Genomic DNA, 12366 nt, shown 5'->3' with positions numbered 1-12366 from the left:
AATAACACTTAGGGGAAATAGTAATCTATTTTCAAATAAAGTTAATGTATGTTATAGTTTATGTTATACTTTGAATTCATTATCCCTTATGTAATATTGTGTCTTTTTAAGATGTGTTCCAATGTTTGTACATGTTTGGTGTGATGTTTATTTGTACTTTCCAAATGTATTGAATGCATGCTCGCTTTATTTAGACAACGAGCAGTCCGAGGTTCCAGAGTGTGTTGTTGGGACCTCCCTAAGAAACAACCTGGTGAAGGCAAGTGTCCTCTGACCTATTATGTCCTACATACTTTATGATTCACTGTCCCGCATTACTTTATGAAACCTAAGGATTGACTAGTCTGTATTCACTTATCCTTGATTACCTTTTGGGTTACCATGGTTAGCATGTTGCTATTGCCTTAACTTAATTAATGAACATGATGTGAACATTTATGATACGACACTGTTATCCCGATTATGTGGATGATTTTGTGATACCATAGGGGGCTCAGACCTTTTTTCCTGAGTACTTCTCCGTAAGGACCTGTTCGTGGAGTGACCACCCGGGTTAACATTTCAACCATTAGGGTGGAATGGGATGCCTTTAGCTGATTAATTAGATGAACCTAGGGGTGTAGTTGGCTTTGCCGGAGGGCCATCAATGGGGGTCCGGGCGTAGTGCTCGCTCTGCTAAGGTTGGGGTGCAGAGGTTCTTTCGATTTGGTTTTGTTAGTCACCCACCTTGGGGAGGTGTACTGCGTTTGTACGACTGGCGAAACCTAAAAAGGAGTTATGCACCAGGGGAGTCTTTGTAAAGGCTACGTAGTGTATCCCTGGCCATTCACCTTGGTAGTGAAGACCAGGTCTATACAACCTAGGCTGGAAAGGGATCACGACTTGTGGGTAAAGTGTAGAACCTCTGCAGAGTGTTAAAAACTGATATATTAGCCGAGCTCACGGTTAAGAGCAGCCTTGTGATCCTCTTTGATTAGAAGAACTTTGGAGACTTTTATGTTGATGATTAACAATAGTGTTATAAAATCTGATCTCTAGTATTTCCTCTTTTGAGGAGGTACTTCTGGGTAATAACTGGGTTATTTACTAAAACTTGGCTCTACTAATAATAATAAATACTTGACCAACTAAAAGCAACTGCTTAACCTCAACTACATATATATTTAGTCCACTTTAGCCAAATGGGACATTTGCTGAGTACGTTGATGTGTACTCACCCTTGCTTTACACACCACCCCCACCCCAGGTTGTCCCTAGTGTACCCAATGCTCAGGAGGTGATGCTGGCAACATGGATGACTTCGAGGAGTTCCAGGAATATGATGAGTTCTAGTTCTTTCTTAGTGGCAAACCCCCAGTCAGCTGCCTGTGTAGGCTTAGCTTCTACATTTCGTAACTCCGCACTTTGATGTTATTGTTAAACTCTATGTTTATGTAATAGACTCTATGGTTGTCTCAGACATCTTGATGTAACTAAGTACCTTTCCGCTATTTAATTCAATCATTGTGTGATGATGTCCAATTATGTAATCACTGTGTACGTGAGTTCTGATCTTGGCACGTACATGGTTCGCATTCGGTTTACCTTCCAAAACCGGGTGTGACATAAGTGGTATCAAAGCCGTGCTGACTGTAGGACCGCTAACCTAGACTAGAATGGTTGTCCTAAGGACTATAGACCCTTACTCTTACCTTGACCTTAGAGTTCTTTCAAAAGTTAGTCATCTTGACCAACTCTATGTTATTTACTCATCTCAAAAGGTTTTGTGTCACTTTTCTACCTGTTTACTTTATGGTCTCATAGGTCTACTCTTACTCTTGTGCTTACGATGTCTTTTGTAGATGGCCCTATCAGGTGCACTGCACGTAAGTCTGTGATCCCCTTTTTGCCTTCCCGCCTGGCGGAGTGTCCCCTGCGTCGCAAGGTGCCAGGTCAGTCCAGTCACCTAGAGAGACTGCATCATCGCCTGCACGAGGAGCAGGAGCGCCGACGCCAGGAGTAGGAGCAGCAGGACTCTTCCCCCTCGCCTCAGCGGGAGGTGGAGTCTGATTTCCCCTGCACCTCAGCCATAGATGCCCCCTGCACCACCTCAGGGCATCCCGATTGCTGGAGGAGACCCTGATGGAGACGGAGACAACGACGACGCCGGTGGCAGTTCGAGCCACGGCACAGAGCTTTTGAAGGAGCCAGAGCCGGAGGGATGGATCGCTAGACCCATCACTCGTGACGTCGCTTGTGGTTGTCACTTCCACGACGCTCTCGATACCCTGCTGTGTCGGGCCTTCAACCGACACACTTGGTCCATTGAGTACCGTTGTGTAGTCTACCAGCATCGTCGCGGGCTATACCCGGACCAGTGGGAGGCTACTTGCTTGGTGCGTCATCCGGACGATGATCTCCGGGGTGCAGAGGCCTTCTCATAGCACTATTCTATTACTGAGAGGGATACTGCCGAGGCAGCCATGCAAGATGCAGCACGACGGGCACTTTCTCCTTATTGCTCGTTGTTCAGCGGGGTAGCTGATGGCCTCGACCTGAAATACTACCCTCGCCGTTCGACCGACAGTGCTGGAGGTGTGATTGCCTCGCCAGTTGGTGAGGGCAATCCCAGGTTGAACAGCATGGTCAACTTGGCTGTCGTGCTCAACATAGAGTTGGACCACGCCCTTGATGAGTTGGGCAAGGTTCGGGCGGAGGTTGCGGAATTGCGTGCTGAGTGCGCAGCACGCCACTATCTGGATGGTGGTTCTCTTGCCCCTGTCGGGATTCAGCACCCTTACCGTTCACCGCCCCGTGGTCGCTTCGACTATGGTACCCCAGACTGCAGGACCCGGATAGATTTGGATCCCTAGATCGACAGAGTCGGAGTCTGTAATAAGGTTTAATTCAGTGTCTTAGTCTAGTCCGTATTAGTTAGAGTTAGTTTGCTTATTTTATGTTGGATGCTTGTTATGATGGACATGTACTGAAGTTGGATCTTTGTAATGATTGTCACCAAGGTGTGGGTATCCCCTGCAACTTGGTGTAGTTATTAATAAAGTCAGTTATTTAGTGGGGTAATCCATTTATTTCCACTTTCCTCTTTATCTGAGAAGCTGTCAGTGAAGATGGTCAATTGTTCAGTGCTATGAAGATTTTCTGTACATCTTTTCTTATGCTGAAAGACTGCAGAGTCAGATTTGAGATATGTGTGTGATTCCTACAGATGTCTGAGAACAGGCGCAGAGGTGCGAGGCGTGCTCAGCCAGAACAGCAGGCACCCCAAGAGGAAGCAGCCCCGCAGCAGCATTTGCCACCACCACCCCCGATAACTATCGAGAAGATGTTCTTGATGCGGACCCAAGCAGTCCAAGCAATTGGTCAGACCTTAGCAGCCATGCAGTAGGTGCAGCAGCGGCCACCACCGCCTCAGCCTCCAGTGCAAGTCCAGCTGCCTCAAGTACCCAGAGACAAGCAGACAGAGTTCATGAGGGGCCATCCCCTAGTCTTTGCCCACTCTACTAATCCCATGGACGCTGAAGATTGGCTACGTACCGTGGAGCATGAGTTGCACACTGCCCAGTGCAACAATCGTGAGAAGGTGTTGTATGGTCCCCGACAGCTAAGGGGAGCAACACAGTCTTGGTGGGAGTCCTACCTCGCCACCCATGCCAACCCTGAAGCCATCACTTGGGAGGAGTTCAGGGATAACTTCCGTCGCTACCATGTGCCCGAGGGACTGATGATAGTGAGGAAGGAGGAGTTTCTCGCCCTGAAGCAAGGTTCCCTGTCCGTCAGTGAGTACAGGGACAAGTTTCTGCAGCTGTCGCGTTATGCCCCAGAGGATGTCAACACGGATGCCAAGAGATAGTACCGCTTCTTGAGAGGATTGGTCGATCCCCTCCATTATCAGCTGATGAACCACACCTTCCCTACCTTCCATCATCTCATCGACAGAGCAATCATGACAGAAAGGAAGCGTCGGGAGATGGAGGACAGGAAACGTAAGATTGGTGGACCTCAGGTTGGGAGTAGCAGTCGTCCTCGCTACTCAGGCAACCCACCTCAGCAATTCAAGCAAGGTTACCAGCACCAGCACCAGCATCAGCGTCAGAACCAGCCGCAACAGTACCAGAGGCAGTTTCCTCAGCAGCAGAAGTATCGTTAGAACAACCAGCAAGGAGGAAATCAATACCAGCATCAGAGCAACCAGGCAGCCCGTCTTCCTGCCCCAACAACCAACCAGAACAATCAAGCAACGTCAGCTCAATGAGGAAGTCGTGCATGTTTCCACAGTGGTGAACAAGGCCATTGGGTGAATCATTGCCTAAAGAAAGCAGCTCAGCAGCAGCCAGCTCCCAATTCCCTAGTCAGGCATAATGCAATGCAGCAAGGAGGCAACAACCGTGGGCAACCTCGTGCCCAGTATGGAAAGGTGAACCACTTGGAGGTCGACACAGTCCAGGAGACTCCAGGAGTGGCACTAGGTACGTTTTCAGTCGAGTACCATTCCGCAAATGTCTTATTTGATACTGGAGCAACGCATTCTCTTGTGACTGCATCATGGGTAGAATCACATTAAGTACCAGTAGCACCCATGTACCCACCTATGAGAGTTAGTTCAGTTGGTGGAAGGACCCAAACTGATAGATTTTGCCCTAGTGCAAAGGTTCAAATAAGGGGGATAGAGTTCCTCGCCAATTTGATAGTTATGGGTAACCAGCATACAACTATAGATGTCATCCTAGGGATGAATTGGCTAACTAAGTATCAAGCCAGTCTTAGTTGCGACGAGAGAACAGTGAAATTAGTGTCCCTATCAGGAGAAGAAGTGTTAGTGGAGTTAGTCTTGTCAGGACCAAGGAAAGGGAGTTGTCACCAAGTCATCGCCTATATTGAGGAGATTAAACCATCAGAGGCTATCAGTGTAGTATCAGATTTCCCAGATGTGTTTCCCGAGGAGTTACCAGGTATGCCACCTGAAAGGAAGGTTGAATTTGCCATAGAGCTTATTCCAGGCATCGTCCCTATTTCCAAGAGAGCCTATCGAGTGTCCGGACCAGAGTTGGTGGAACTCAAGAAGCAGATTTATGAGTTGTCAGAGAAAGGCTACATCAGACCGAGTACCTTGCCTTGGGCAACCCCAATGTTATTTGTGGAGAAGGATGGCACGAAGAGGATGTGCATCGATTATCGAGCTTTGAATGAGGTTACTATCAAGAACAAGTACCCCCTGCCCAGAATTGAGGATTTATTCGATCAGTTGAGAGGAGTTAGTGTGTTCTCAAAGATAGATCTGAGGTCAGGCTACCATCAGCTCGGAATCCGACCCTCAGACATACCGAAGACAGCATTCATCACTAAGTATGGACTATATTAGTTCATGGTTATGTCATTCGATTTGACGAATGCGCCAGCTTACTTCATGTACCTGATGAACAGTGTGTTCACGGACTACCTCGACAAGTTCGTGGTGGTATTCATTGATGATATTCTTATATATTTCCAGAATGAGCAAGAGCATGAGGAGCATATGAGGAAAGTACTTCAGAGGCTATGAGATTGTCAGCTGTATGCCAAGCTTAGCAAGTGCGAGTTCTGGATCAGTGAAGTCCTATTCTTGGGTCACATTATAAATCGAGAAGGATTGGATGTAGATCCGAAGAAGGTAACAACTATCTTGGACTAGAAAGCACCAAAAGATGTCCGAGGAATCAAGAGTTTCATCAGAATGGCCGGTTATTATCGGCGTTTCATTGAAGGTTTCTCCAAGATCGCCAGGCCAATGACAGCCTTATTGGCAAAGAAGGTTGAGTTCAAGTGGACCCCAGCATGCCAGAAGTCCTTTGAGACATTGAAGGAGAAGTTGACAACGGCACCAGTACTGATTCTGCCAGATGTTCACAAGCCGTTCTTAGTGTATTGCGATGCTTCGTATACCGGACTAGGATGTGTGTTGATGGAGGAAGGGAGAGTAGTGGCATACTCGTACCGACAGTTGAAGATTCATGAGAAAAATTATCCTACTCATGATCTGGAATTAGCAGCCATGGTTCATGCATTGAAGACCTGGAGACATTATCTTGATGGGCAGAAGTGTGATATTTACACGAACCACAAGAGTCTCAAATACATATTCACTCAGTCAGAGTTAAACATGAGACAACGAAGATGGCTAGAATTGATCAAAGATTATGAGCTGGAGATTCATTATCACCCAGGCAAAGCAAATGTGGTTGCAGATGCTCTGAGTAGAAAGAGTCAAGTTAATATGTTGGCCGCTCACCCGATGCCGTATGAACTAGCAAAGGAGTTCGACAGATTGAACCTTGGATTTCTGAACAACACTCAAGGAGTGACAATCGAGTTGGAACCCACTCTAGAGCAAGACATCAGGAAAGGTCAGAAGGATGATGAGAAAATCAACGAGATCCAGCAGCTGATCAAAGATGGAAAAGGCAAGGATTTCTGAGAGGATGCAGAAGGAGTAGTATGGTTCAAGGACAGACTGTGTGTTCCTGATATCAAACCAATCCGAGAACTGATTCTCAAAGAAGCCCATGAGACAGCATACTCTATACACCCCGGTAGTGAGAAGATGTACTAAGACCTGAAGAAAAGATTCTTGTGGTACGATATGAAAAGGGAGATAACAAAGTATGTGGTTGTGTGTGACAATTGTCAGAGGATTAAAGCAGAACATCAGAGACCTGTAGGTTTGTTGCAACCATTGCAGATTCCTTAGTGGAAATGGGATGAGATCGGAATGGATTTCATAGTCGGTTTGCCTCGCACTCATACTGGTTATGACTCCATCTGGGTAGTAGTGGACCGTTTGACAAAGGCGGCCCATTTCATGCCAGTCAAGACCACCTACAATAGTGCAGTGTTAGCCGAACTATATATGGCTCGGATTGTGTGCTTGCATGGTGTTCCAAAGAAGATAGTATCAGATAGAGGCACCCAGTTGACCTCTCATTTTTGGCAGCAGTTGCATGATGCTTTGGGCACACACTTGAAGTTCAGCTCAGCTTACCACCCACAGACAGATGGTCAAACAGAGAGAACCAATCAGATTCTGGAGGATATGTTGAGGGCTTGTGCTTTGCAAGATAAGATAGGTTGGGACAAGAGAGTACCATATGCAGAATTCTCTTACAACAACAGCTACCAAGCTAGCCTGAAGATCTCACCATTTGAAGCGCTCTATAGGAGGAATTGCAGAACTCCATTGCATTGGGACCAACCTGGTGAAAGACAGGTGTTCAGTCTAGATATTTTGCTTGAAGCCGAAGAGAACATCAGAATGGTCTGAGAGAATTTAAAGGCAGCGTAGTCCAGACAACGAAGCTATGCTGACACCAGAAGAAGGGAACTCAGTTTTGAAGTGGGAGACTATGTCTACTTGAAGGTGTCACCCATCAGAGGAACCAAAAGGTTTGGAGTCAAAGGCAAGCTAGCACCCCGATATATTGGGTCGTATCAGATTCAAGCAAGACGTGGAGAAGTGGCTTATCAACTCATCTTACCAGAGAATCTGTCCGCTGTGCACGATGTGTTCCATGTGTCACAGTTGAAGAAATGCTTGAGAGTGCCAGAAGAGCAGTTGCCAGCAGAGGATCTTGAAGTTCAAGAAGATCTGACGTATATTGAGAAGCCAACTCAAATTCTGGAGACAACAGATCGGGTCACTCGGAGAAGTACCGTCAGGATGTGCAAAGTCAAATGGGGTCACCACTCAGAAGAAGAAGCAACCTGGGAAAGAGAGGATGAAGTGAAAGCCAAGTACCCTGAGCTCTTTTCTAGCCAACCCTGAATCTCGAGGGCGAGATTCTTTTAAGGGGGATAGGTCTGTAACACCCTGATTTTGGGGGTATAAAATTTATTTCTAATTACCACCCAAAATCATGTGTTACTATTCTTTTTCTCACTCTAGGCTTTCTCTCTCTCTAGATTTTTTTTCTGTTTTCCTTTTAGTTAGAAATAGCTTAAACTAGTGGAGGTTAATTATTTATTTTTTACCAAAACCTTATGGGTCATGACATGTTGCATCATGCTGAGCTTAAAATATTCTTTGAAGTGTGGCACAAGTTTGAATTTATTTGAATTTGAAACCTAGTTTGAATTTGGATTTGAAAACCCTATAGAAAAAAGAAATAGAAAAGGAATTAGTAAATCGAGAGAAAAAGAAAAAGGGAAAGCAGCCCGGTCGGCCCACTAAGCCTAGCCAGGCCGCCCACCCGCGCCGCCTGACAGGCGGACCCCGCCTGTCAGCGGCAGTTCTCCCTCGCGCGCGCCCTCCCTCTCTCGCTCGCTGCCTAGTGGGGCCGATCTGCCGTCGCTCTCTCTCTGTCTCGCGGGCCCGGATCGCCAGCCGCCGAGCCATTGCCCCGCGAACCCCTTTCTTCTCTCTCTGCGCCGTGGGCCTGCCCTGTCAGTTCCGCCCCCTCCGCGCTCGCCGTGGACCGGCGCGTGCGCACTCGCGCACGTCGCCGGATTTCTCGGCCACGACACCCGCCCACGTGCCCAGGTCCCTTCTTAAAGCCCCGCCGGTGCCCTGCGCAGACCCCTCGCCTCATTTCGCTCAGCTTCACCCTCTCTCGCGCTCTGCCCTCGTCGCCAGACGTCGCTGGAGACCCGCGCCCGCGTTCCCGACCATCCAGCTCGCCGGAGACCGCGCCAAGCCTCCCCGAGCTTCGCCCCGAGGTGAGACACCTTTGCCCGTGCTCAATATCGCTAGTTTCGCTCTGTGCTTAGCCAATTTTGGCATCGCCGGTGCTCGACCACGGCGGTCTGCCGTGCTCGCGCAGTGGCCGTCCGATTTAGCTCGATCTAGTTCCCCGGAGTAGGTCCCTGTGTCACCCCTGCCCCTGCTGAAGCTAGCCCAGGCTTTAGCGCGCCTTAAGTCCCCTCCTCGTGGCCGGAATGGCTCACCGGAGTTACTCCGGCCCTTCCGAGGCTTTCTCACCGTCGTTCTCCCCTCTCTGCCTGTAATTCATGGCCCCTTCCACGCCATTGAGTTCACCGTGGCACCCTCTTCCTCTCTGCCCAACTTCGGCGACCTCGGAACCCCCCTAGCTCATGCCTGCCTCAACTCCGGCGACCTCACCGCCGCGGAGAGGAGCAGCGTCGCCCGCAGCCGTTCACCCCTCCCCGGTCTGATCCCCTCCGTCCGATCCTGATCGCACGACCCGGACCGCGGGTATCGCTTCGCGCACGCGCGCCCTGCGCCCTTGCCCTGCCTGTCAGTGCCCAAGTCCCCTGACGCTGGGCCAGCTCGGTCAGTGCGCCCCCCCCTCAGTCACTGACACCCCTGGCCCGCCTGTCAGCGCTCGCCCACCCCCGCGCGCGCCCTTGGACGCAAATCTAATCTCAGCCATTGGTTTTAGATCTAACGGTTAGATTCACTCGATACCCCTTCGCACGGTAGTTTTCTTAAAGAGACCCTCGGTTTATTGGAAATCAACCCACCGTCCCTGGTTTTCGTGCGCAGGCCCCTATAATCTTGCAGATTTAGCCCTAGACTTTTAAATATTCACAGAATTGGCCCTAATTTCATATTTTGAATTCCCAAACTTGTTTATTTCATAACTTTTGCATATGAACTCCAAATTTAGTGATTCAAATTACAAAATGTTCATAGAATTATTCTCTGTTTAAATAAAATGGTTTCACTTACTGTCTGCACACTCTAATTTTTAGGATTGAATATGAAATAATGTAGGTGTATGTTTTATTTATTTAATAAATAAATAAAGGAGAACCTTAGAGATTTAAACCTGTTTAAGATTGTGAAATTAATGATAGGTATTGCATGAGTTCATCACTGTTCTAAATTATAGGTCACAATAAAATAAATTGATCTATGATTATGTACTTGTAAATAACACTTAGGGGAAATAGTAATCTATTTTCAAATAAAGTTAATGTATGTTATAGTTTATGTTATACTTTGAATTCATTATCCCTTATGTAGTATTGTGTCTTTTTAAGATGTGTTCCAATGTTTGTACATGTTTGGTGTGATGTTTATTTGTACTTTCCAAATGTATTGAATGCATGCTCGCTTTATTTAGACAACGAGCATTCCGAGGTTCTTGAGTGTGTTGTTGGAGACCTCCCTGAGCAACAACCTGGTGAAGGCAAGTGTCTTCTGACCTATTATGTCCTACATACTTTATGATTCACTGTCCAGCATTACTTTATGAAACCTAAGGATTGACTAGTCTGTATTCACTTATCCTTGATTACCTTTTGGGTTACCATGGTTAGCATGTTGCTATTGCCTTAACTTAATCAATGAACATGATGTGAACATTTATGATATGACACTATTATCCCGATTATGTGGATGATTCTATGATACCTTAGGGGGCTCAAGCCTTTTTTCCTGAGTACCTCTCCGTAAGGACCTGTTCGTGGAGTGACCACCCGGGATAACAGTACAACCATGAGGGTGGAATGGGACGCCCTTAGATGATTAATTAGATGAACCTGGGGGTGTAGTTGGCCTTGCCGGAGGGCCATCAATGGGGGCCGGGGCGTAGTGCTCGCTCTGCTAAGGTTGGGGTGCATAGGTTCATTCGATTTAGTTTTGTTAGTCAACCACCTTGGGGAGGTGTACTGCGTTTGTATGACTGGTGAAACCTAATGAGCAGCTATGCACCAGGGGAGTCTTTGTAAAGGCTACATAGTGTATCCCTGGCCATTCACCTTGGTAGTGAAGATCGGGTCTGCACAACCCAGGCTGGAAAGGGATCACGACTTGTGGGTAAAGTGTACAACCTCCGCAGAGTGTTAAAAACTGATATATCAGCCGAGCTCACGGTTAAGAGCAGCCTTGGGATCCTCTTTGATTAGAAGAACTTTGGATACTTTTATGTTGATGATTAACAATGATGTTATAAAATATGATCTCTGGTATTTCCTCTTTTGAGGAGGTACTTCTAGGTAATAACTGGGTTATTTACTAAAACTTGGCTCTACTACTAATAATAAATACTTGACCAACTAAAAGCAACTGCTTAACCTCAACTCCATATACAGCTTGTCCACTTTAGCCAAACGAGACATTTGCTGAGTACGTTGATGTGTACTCATCCTTGCTTTACACACCACCCCCACCCTAGGTTGTCCCCAGTGTACCCAATGCTCAGGAGGTGATGCTGGCAACATGGATGACTTCGATGAGTTCCAGGAATATGATGAGTTCTAGTTCTTTCTTAGTGGCAAACCCCCAGTCAGCTGCCTGTGTAGGCTTAGCTTCTACGTTTCGTAACACCGCACTTTGATGTTATTGTTAAACTCTATGTTTATGTAATAGACTCTGTGGATGTCTCAGACATCTTGATGTAACTAAGTACCTTTCTGCTATTTAATTCAAGCATTGTGTGATGATGTCCAATTATGTAATCGCTATGTACGTGAGTTCTGATCCTGGCACGTACATGGTTCGCATTCGGTTTACCTTCCAAAACCGGGTGTGACACAGAGTAACGGCTAGGTGTCAGAACTAGCCGTTGCAGCGCACTGTTGGCGCACGGGTCTGTCCGGTGCACCAATGCGCAACAACATGTATTAATGACTAGTTTGGTGGTTGGAGCTATTTATACCCCTCCATCCGCCACATTAATGGCCTTTTTGGTTCGTGGCTAAATGTACCACGCTTTGCTTAAGGTTAACCGTTCGAGTTGAATAACTAACCTTAAGCAGAAAAGTTAGGCAAAGTACGGCAAGTTAGGCAGCGGACCAAACAACCCTTAAGTGTCTTGCTGCCCACATTGAAGTGTATTCATTGCTAGTGTATTGCATGCCCCACACAAGCCTAGTGAGGTGATTAGAAAATCATAATCTCGTGTTAGGATCTCATTAGTGCACATGAGATTCATCTATAGCACACACTGAAAGTCGCCTAGAGGGGGGTGGATAGGCGGAAACTAAAATTTATAAACTTAAAGCACAATTACAAGCTGAGGTTAGCGTTAGAAATAAATCCAAGTTCGAAAGAGAAGGGAAAAACAAACCAAAGAAATAGAGTGGATGACATGGTGATTTGTTTTACCGAGGTTCGGTTCCAATGAACCTAGTCCCCGTTGAGGTGGTCACAAAGACCGGGTCTCTTTCAACCCTTTCCCTCTCTTAAACGATCACTTAGACCGAATGAGCTTTCTCCTTAATCAAACGGGTCACTTAGACCCCACAAGGACCACCACACAATTGGTGTCTCTTGCTTTGATTACAAGTGCTTGAAGAACAAGAATGGGGAAGAAGAAAGTGATCCAAGAACAAGAGCTCAAAGAACACGAGCAAAACACTCTCTCTAGTCACTATTTGTTTGGAGTGGATTTCGGACTTGGAGAGGCTTTGATTCTATTGAATTATGTCTTG

Source organism: Zea mays, chromosome 9 (assembly GCF_902167145.1).
Source record: "Zea mays cultivar B73 chromosome 9, Zm-B73-REFERENCE-NAM-5.0, whole genome shotgun sequence".
Classification (NCBI taxonomy): domain Eukaryota; kingdom Viridiplantae; phylum Streptophyta; class Magnoliopsida; order Poales; family Poaceae; genus Zea; species Zea mays.
Note: the sequence above shows the minus strand (reverse complement) of the source record.